This window comes from Mandrillus leucophaeus, unplaced genomic scaffold (genome assembly GCF_000951045.1).
Source record: "Mandrillus leucophaeus isolate KB7577 unplaced genomic scaffold, Mleu.le_1.0 Scaffold296, whole genome shotgun sequence".
In the NCBI taxonomy this organism is placed as follows: domain Eukaryota; kingdom Metazoa; phylum Chordata; class Mammalia; order Primates; family Cercopithecidae; genus Mandrillus; species Mandrillus leucophaeus.
This window is the reverse complement of record NW_012103098.1, coordinates 3,513,230-3,523,059: the sequence shown is the minus strand read 5'-3', so window position 1 is coordinate 3,523,059 and position 9,830 is coordinate 3,513,230.

The window sequence follows — 9,830 nt, the reverse complement described above, 5'->3', positions numbered from 1 at the left end:
GAGAATTTGTGTTTCTTTAAAAGAACTTCCCTCAGTCAGATAAAGGAACTTCAGAGAGAGCCCCTTCCTGCGCTTGGAGGGGAGAAACAAGGGAAGATCAGAGATCTTGATTCTGAGGCAGCTTGGGAGGCCTTTCATTCAAGGTGCTTAGTATGCCAAAGAGTTATACTTTGGGGGTGTTGTTTTCTGAGCCCAAACCCACCTGATTCCCTTCCCCATGTCTGGGGACTGTCCTTCTTATCTATCTGGGTGGGAAACAGTCTGCCTCTAATTATAGAGCTGAAAATGCCAGTTTCTCACTTTCCCAGCTCCCCTGGCTGCTGGGACAGACATGTGACCAGGTTTGGCCAATCAAATTTGTGTGCTGAGAATTTTCAGTCTGCAGCTTGGGATGCAGAGAATGAGGATAGCACCCCCTGTGTTGGTGCTGGACTCCTCAGCAGGCTGGTTCTGTGGTATGATGCTTTCTGTGGTTCTGGGTGCATAACTTCTCTTTGATCTGCCTGTTTTCTGAGCCTGGTCCCTGGGCTTTCTGACAATTTGGTGAGCTACTAAATATTGTTTCAATACACTTCTATTTTGCTTAAATAAATATGAATCTGTTTATGTTTGTAGTTAAGATCAATGACTAATATATTTGCATTTGTGGAATAAATCCTACTCATTCAAGCATTATTTGATATCACCATTGGATTCAGTTTGTTGATATTTATACCTGTGTTCATAAATCAGATTGGCTGATAGTTTTCTCTTCTTGCACTGTTCTAATCTTATTTTAGTATTAAGAGGGTGCCAACTTTTGGGAATTTTTTGTTAGAAAAATTCCTACAGCAGAATTGCTGGATCAAGGGGTCTGTGCATTTTCAGTTTTGATGACCGTTGTCAAATTGCTATCCAAAGAAATTTTGCCAGTTTACATTTTGACCAGCAACATATAATACTGCCTGTTTCTCTCTATCCTTGCCAACACAAAGGACCTGTTATCAATCTGTTTCTTTATTTTTTTTTATGGGTAAGTTGAGCATGCTTGCATATGTTCAGAGTCTTTCTTTCTCCAGCTGTTTTGTTTTCTATGAACCGTCTGTTGATGTTTTTTGACTAGGTGGTTAGTTTTTCTTCTTATGTTTTTTGTTGGGGAGGGAGGAGGCATGAGAGAGTCAGGGTTTAACCTTTTGTCCTACAGTGACCTGTTGGTCGGAAGTTTAAACTCAGTTCCTGGGTGCTGGCTGTCGAAACTGGAAAAGACCCTCACAAAGACCTGCAATGCAGAGGGAAGATGGCGTGATTGGTTCTGCCTTCCAACTCAAGACATTCACTGTCCAGTTGCATCCACCAATTAAGCAAAGGTTTTTATTGAAGTCAGGTGAAAAAAATTTCATATTCCCTAATGATAATCAGTTGTTCTATAAATCAGTCAGAAGTTGTTGCATTTTTACATTTTTAACAAATGAGTCCAAAACCAACACAGTGATTTTGTAAGTAATAAGTAGGTGAGGAAATTCTACCTCCAAAGTTTTAAGTGTTTGGCTGAGAGAGTTGTTATGAGTGAGCCACATTCCTTTTGGCAACAGAAAGAAGGAAACATTTCAAAACATCTGTTTTCTAAAAGCATTTCCACGGCATCTTAATTTGACTGATGAGGAGCTCCCTCTAGGGGAGAGAAAAATATCAGCACCAGGGTTTCTTGTGCGTTTCCCCTAGGGGTTTTTGTGGAAATCTTTTTAATCCCCTTGCCTATGCTGGTAAGGCTTAGCATTGTTATAACTAAACAACGCAATCCATAAATGCTTTGTCAGTGCAGCACAGTCACAAATGATCATCTCTCCCAACGCATGGAAAGCACATATATTGGCCTGTCTCTTTTATCAGAATGTGACCTTTATGTGGGGAGGGCTTTGCCTGTTTTATTCTTTTCTTTAATAAATACCAATAACAGTACCTGACACATAGCCAGGTTCAATAATTTTTGAATCAATGAACAAATCTTTGAACAAAAGTTTTGAGCTTAGTGTAGCTTGAAATCCATGACTAGGCTCTGTGGCCAAGGGCAGGCATTTGTCTGTGACCTAAGGCTGAGTAGTCTGTGCTGAGGGTGTGGGTGAGGTTTATTTAACTGGCTTAGGCCAAATGTATTCACTCAATGCTTATGTATCGAGCACCCACTGTGTGCCAGACACTGTTATAGGGGCGGGGCTCCCAACAGTGAAAAGGGCAGGCAAGATTCCTGAACTTAAGGAGCAGTGATACAGAGAATGTTGAGATGATAATACTTACTATGGGGAAAAAATCAAACAGGGAAGGGAGATAGAGTATTCTGGCATGGAGAGGAGGTCTTGATTTTATCTGTGGTGAGAGAAAGCTTCACTGAGAGGTGAAGGAGAGAGAGAAAAGGTTGAGCAGCCATCTGGGAGACAGTCATCAAGGCACCAAAGCAGGAACGTGCCCAGCATGTTTGAAGAATGCGGAGGAGGCTGGTACAGCAGAGCAGAGTAAGGGAGAGGGAAAGGGATAGGGACTGGAGTCAGAAAGATGTGGCCTACGGGTGTGAAATTCCTAGAGAGAATGTTTGAAGATTTTCCAGCAGTGAGGAAGGTCCTTGTGAGTCAAGGGCAAAAGCAGGCCTAGGCCTTTCCTGCATCCTTCCCTGCTTCTAAAGGTGATTTTCAGGTTTTCTCTGAGACCATTTTCTTGGAAAGAGTCAGATCATCAATATAAGGTAACAATGCCTAAGGTAGGTAGTTCTGCTGCAGCCCACCTCTCATGAGGTGGGAGATGTTGTAGGATAGAGGGGAGAACATACTGAATTGGATTCTGGCTGAACTAAGCTGAACGAGAGAGCACTTTAGACCCTGGATGTCAGAGGTGGAGGAAGGGACCATCGATCTCTCCCAGCTCCTGTCTGTAGGGCATCGTGCCCCACTTAACTGCAACCACCACTCTCATTGAAGAATCTTAATCTAAAAACTCTCGAAACCTCCTAACAGCCAGAAAGAAACAGCCTCCACTGGAGATGACAAAACAAGATTAACCTTTTTGGACACTGATATGATTCCCTTTAGCCTCATTTTGTTATTGTTAGATTCTTTTGTATTTTTTTTTAAGTCTACGAATTGTTCTAAACTTTGTAGTGTAAGTGGTGATGGGCGATGGTGCTGTCCTGGGCTTCCTGCTGGCCAGTTGAGTTGGGGGTGTGTGCCAACACCTCTTGCTGCATCTGGATTCGTGACATATTTAGCTAGCCTGGCTCCAGATGGAAAGCCTGGCTGCAGTCAGTACTCTAAGTCAGCCTGATCACCGTATTAAGAGTCATTGTTCAAGAGAAGAGAGCTTGGGCAGGGAAAGTCCCTTTTTTAAAACCATCAGATCTCATGAGACTCATTCACTATCACAAGAACAGCATGGGAAAGACCTGCCCCCATGATTCAATTACCTCCCACCAGATCCCTCCCACAGCACATGGGAATTCAAGATGAGATTTGGATGGGGATGCATCCAAACCTTATCACATATCCTGAAATATACTACAATCTTGCTTGTCTTTAAAAACAACCATTCCTGTCACATAGAACCTTGAGAGCCCCCTCTTATTATTTTGTATCATTTTCTCATTTTCTGGGGGTATAATAAGTGATTTAAGAAAAAAGTGGTTCAGGATTCATACATTATTAAATATCATATTATAAAGATGCTAATAGATCCATTAATATTATTCATACAATATAAAGACAAATTTTTACTTTTCCCATTTAACAAGTGATGCATACTGTTTCATTGACTTTAAATTAATTATGTAATAAAAGCATGAATTGTTAACAAATAAATTCAAAAATGACAAAAAAAAAAGAGTCATTGTTATGGTCACACACCTTGTTGTCTGTGACAAACAAAATGCACTTATTCAAGCCCTAATCTGTATAATGAATTGGGGTATCTGATGGGGTGACCCAGGCTCCTGAGAATTCTTAGTAGGATACATGAACGTCAAAGGATGCAGTTGTAGGGGAATGACTTTGCCATGGCAACCTTGCATATATCTACACCCCCTGCAAAGGCGAAGGCTTGAACCACAGTTAATCTGAGTCTTGGCAGAACACTTCTCGATCCCCTCTGGAACAGAAGACGATGGGAGGCTTGTAAGGCATGCTCTGAGGCCCTTGTCTCCTTTGGGAGGCTGTCATGAGACAGTTTTCTATCTCCTCCCTAGTCCTGATGAGGTGTGGGGCTTTCTACCTCGTGCCCCTCAGAATAGAGCTACAGAATATAAAACTACATAGCCGCAGTCTAGAATTGGCTCAACAGCCACAGGGTATTCCACGACTTGCCTTGTAGTCATCGATCCCCTTTTGTGTTGTTCCTTTTGCTATGTGAGAAAAGAACCACAGGGCGCTGGCACTTTTGACTAATCTTCCTTTCTCTGTCTATGTGAGTAACAAACAATCAGTCTGAAGTGGCTCAATTGGATCGGTTAGACCTGGGCCTTGGTTTTCTCTTGTGTGCCTTGTGTGTGCTTGACAGAAAGGCCATGTCCTGGGGGTCAGTTATCTGTCACAGTTACTGTGAAGCCTCTGAACTGGGAGAGCTGTAAGTTGTGATGCTGATGATGTGCCCGTGTGACTAGCATGATAGAAAAGACCAGTGGAAAAATGAGGCAGTGGTTCCCTGTGGCAAGGGGAACTGCACACATTTGGACCTCGTTCCTGGTGGATGTTTGCACCCCTCCTTGCCCCTTGTGGGTGGAAGTAGGGTTAGGGAGGAATCAGAATCTGCATTCTGAGTAGTTGCTGGGACTCCTGAGGAGAGTGAAGCTGATTTCCTGACCTGTATCTTCTACAGGGCTAAGGAAACTTAGTGCTAAAGTCTGTCGTGTCTTGAATTTGAAGTCTAGCCTACCCTCCCAGTGGTGGGACAGACCTGAATCTTCAGACTGAGGATGAAAATGAGTCCAAATAGATCAGTAATCACAATAAGTTCAATGAGTTAAACTTGATAATTAAAAAGCAGTTTGATAGATTACATTTTATAGATCTATATAATGTTCATAAGGTATATATCGAAAACAAAGTAACACAGAAAGTTTGAAAACAAAAGGATAGAAAAAAGATGTATCAGGCAAATTTCCAACCAAAGAAAACTATCACAACAAAATATAATTTAAACCTTAAAAGGAATGAAGGAATCAGCAAACTATGGCCTGCAGGCCATCTGAACCCACCAGCTGTTTTTAGAAATAACGTCTTATTGAAACACATCACTCCCCTTTGTTTACATATAGTCTGTGGTTGCTTTTGAGCTACAATGACAGGGTTGAGTAGTTGTGACAGACACTGAATGGTTGTCAAAGCCTAAACTATTTATTACCTGGCTCTTTATAGAAAAGCTTTGCCAACTCTAGTTATAAACCAATGAAAGGAACACTACTCTAAGATGCTATAATACTTGGGAATTTGTATGTATGCAACAAAACTTCAAAATATAAAAATAAAAAGGCTGATGGAATTACAAAGTAGATAATTCTACATTTATACCTATTTCAGACACTCATGGATCAAGGAGACAGAAAAATGATAATAGGATATTTGAAAAATCCAGTCCATACACATACACACAGGTTTGAATTGTGGTAAATGGAGACGATTGGACAGAGAGTGGCAGAGCTGAGGATCATATGCATAGATGCGTGAGGGGTCATAGTGGTCATGACCAGCCAAAATTATGAAGCCATCAATGTTACAAGGCAGAGAAAGCAAAGACAATAGAAATCACTAAAACATGGTAGTAACAAGAACAATTAGAGCATAAAAAAGTTAACCGAACTGGAGAGACCAGCCCAGAGTGAATGTCACTAAAGTTCTGAGGAGTCCCAGAGCTACCTTGCATTCCATTCAAGTCTTTCAGATGCTCGTTTTTATGACTTGTTTGTTTGTTTGTTTGTTTGAGACGGAGTATCGGAGTATCACTCTGTCACCCAGGCTGAAGTGCAGTGGGTGCAGCAATCTCGCAATCTCAGCTCACTGCAGCCTCTGCCTCCTGGTTCAAGCAATTCTCCTGCCTTAGCCTCCTGAGTAGCTGGGATTACAGGTGCGTGCCACCATGCTTGGCTAATTTTTGTATTTTTAGTTTCACCATGTTGGCCAGGCTGGTCTCAAACTCCTGACCTCCAGTGATCCACCTGCCTTGGCCTCCCAAAATGCCGGGATTACAGGTGCGAGCCACTGTGCCCGGTCCATTTTATGACTTTTTAAACCTGTATCTCCAGAACACCCTCTTTGTTGTATTGATCTTGTACTGGCTGTCCATCATGTGAGCTAGCCCAAGAAAAGTCATCCTTCTTGTAATAAAGGGAAATAAAGTAAAATCTCCTTTTGAATGTCTTGCCACAGCTATGACACAGTGCCATGGTGGACACATAGATGGGTGGGTGAAGTCCAGGAGAACCTGGTCTGCCAGGAAGTCCTAGTGGGACTTGTCCCTCCACCTGATGCTAACTGTCACAGCTAATCTTGAGATTTCTGGCTTCCTCTGGAAGGAAATAGATGCATCAGCCCTGAGATGTCAAAACAAGCATGTGAATACCTGGGTTTCCTATACTGTCTCATGTGCAGTAAGGAGCAAGGGTTTGGGAATCAGTACTATATGAATGCTGTAAACTTTGTTACAATCCCCACTTTTTTGTGTGTTCCCCTGTATGAAACCTTGAAAACAAAGAGGAATAGTGTGCTTTTCTGGGAAGCATTGAGGAAAGCTGAAGAGCTGGGCAGCATCTAGATTTGATGTGAGAGAAATCCTCAAGTACCCACAAAAGCACAGAAAAGAAAACAGACCAAGGACAAAGGATCAGGGCCAAGGGAAGCATGTCCAGGGCCAGTTAGGGCCTGAGAAGAGGGTACAGAGAGGGCCCTCAAGGGGCAATGTGGTCTTGGTCCTTTTTTTTTTGAGATGGTCTCACTCTGTCGCCCAGGCTGGAGTGCAGTGGTGCAATCTTGGTTCACCGCAACCTCTGCCTCCTAGGCTCAAGCAATCCTCCCACCTCAGCCTCCTGAGTAGCTGGGACTACAGGTGTGTGCCACCATGCCCTGGCTAATTTATTTTTTATAGAGATGAGATCTTGCCATGTTGCCCAGGCTGGTCTTGAATACCTGGGCTCAAAGGATCCACCCGCCTTGGCCTCCCAAAGTGCTGGGATTATAAGTATGAGCTACCAAGCCCGGACTTTCTGTTTTCATAAAAGACTATATCAGGAAAGAACTGTGCCCGGACCACACAGGAGGAGAACTTGGTGAGTGATGGGATTCAGGTTTCACGTATTTTTACTTATGTCCCTATCCTATCTTTGACAGGAGGGAAACAGACAAGTGTTACATTCTTGTCCACAGAGCCTCTCCCTGAGGAAGACTCGGTTATATGGCCAGCACCCTAATCCCTGGGCTGTAGTCACTTTCCATCTTAATTCTTCATCACCTTTACCCATGCCTGGTGACTGAACCATCTAAAAACAAGCTTTGGGCATTTGCCACTGTATAGGAAACATAACTGTATCCACCCAGTTGGCAGAAGTATCCCATGACTATCCCAGGATGAGAGGGACCCTGGAAATTCATAGACTCTGAGACTGATTAGGAAGCTAGGGTTGTGGATGTCATTGTTATAAGCCAAAAGGAGAAAGAATCATATCTTATGCAAACCTATCTCTTTCTCTATAAAATCAACTCTACAAAAATGCATAGGCAACTATAATTGAGACCCAGAAAGTTGAAGAAATATTTTAAGGGAAGCAGAAGGTAAGTAGGTGCTCCATATAAAAAAGAGAAACCCAGATTATTACTATCAGAAACTTAAGTGTCCTGAGGATGCTGAACTGTGCCTTCTGTGTGGATCCAGAACCCAAAAATAAAAAGGGTCACCCTGATCAGTAAACACTGGCATCTCGTTCCTCATCTTCCTGGGTAGTGGTAGAGGGAGTGGGAGGGGTGGTGAGAAGGCAGTTGAAAAGCCAAGGAGCTGAAATTTTGGGCAGAATTTTTGACAGTTTCTGTGTAAGGAGGCTCTGAAGTTGGAGACCAGGCCTGCTAAGGATGGGGGCACACTAGTAAATCCCCAATATTTAGCAGTGAGAGCCAACAGGGCTATACCATACCAGAAGAAAGGTGGATTTAAAATATGCCCCCATTTCCCATGGTGGACGCCCTGTTTCACATCTTAATCTCTGAAACTGGGTTAAAGTGATCCAGGATTGTTAATGCTCCAGTCACCTACCAGAAGCAAATGTACATTGCCTCTGAAGGAAGGTAGCATAATCTCAGACCTCAACTTGTTTTTAAAATGTTTTTTATACAACCACCCAGCACTCCATAAAAAAAAACCCAAACTTAAAAACAAAACAGAAAAACCCCACCCAAAACACGAGAAATAATTGACAACAAAAACAGACTCACAGAGGAACCAGGTCATGAAGTTATACACATTTTAAAATTTGTGAGCACTCTATACCTTAATGTGTTAAAGAAAATAGAAGGCAAAATGAGAATTCAGCAGGAAATTACAATCTTTCAGAAAGTATCATATGGGAATTTTAGAACAGAAAAACACAATAACTCAATTAAAAATTCAGTGGGTAAGTTTCAGCAGATTAGACAAAGAGAGAATTATTGAACTGGAAGATAGGTTAGGAGAAAATATATAGAATAATTAGACTAATAGCTGACTTTTTAACAGAAGCAATGAAAGCAAGAAGACAGTGAAATCACATTGTTAAAGTACTGAAAGCAATAAATAATAACTACTGACCTACCTGTTGAAACCATTCTTCAATAATTAGGGTGAAATACAGAACTTTTAACAAAAGTTGAGAAAATTAATCACACTTAAAGAAATATGAAAGGGTATTCTTCAGGTGCAAAGAAAATGAGCCTAAATGGCAGACAGATTAAGAATCAATGAAAATAGTAAATATTTGGAAAAATTCAAATGAATATGCTACATTAAGCAATAATTATATAATTTGGGGAGACAATTAAATAGAATAAAAATATTCTGAGCTCCTTGAATGTCTGAGAAGAGGTAAGGTAAAAGTACTACATTTATATTAGACTTTGATAAGTTGAGGATGCATATTGTATTACAAGGTTGTTTTGTTAACTATGGTAGCCCCTAGCCACATGTGGCTATTGGCACTTAGAAATGTGATCAGTCCTACTTCAGATATACTGTAAATGTAAAATATACACCAGATTTCAAAGACTTAGGGCAAGAAAATAAAAAAAGGAGAATAAAAGAAAGGAAAATGATACCATTATTAATGTTATATTGATTACATGTTGAAATGATAATATTTTGATATCTTAAATTAATTGTATTATTAAAATTAAGTTCACCTTTTTCTTTCCTTTATTTACTTGGCTATTAGAAAATTTAAAATTACATATATGGCTCACAGATTATATTATTATATTTGCAGCATGCATTATATTTCTATTGGACAGTGCTAGTCTAAGGTAATCACTAAGTAAATAGTAAAAAAAAAAAAAAAAAAAAGTGTTTAACTCCCAAGTTAATGAAGTTGAGGGTAGTGGGGGAAGTGGAATAATTTAAAAAATCAAGTCAAAAGAAGGAAAGAAAGGACAGAGAGAGAGAAAGAGAAAACATATATAACGGATGAAGCAAATAAGTAAGACAGTAGATTGAAACATACACCAATAATTACATTAAACGTAAAAGGACAAAGGGCTCTAATTGGAAGATAAAGATTGTCAGACTGGATTTTAAACAAAAGAGCATGCTGCTTATAAGAGGCATCTCTAAAATACAAAGATTTTAGAAAGATTGAAAGTAAA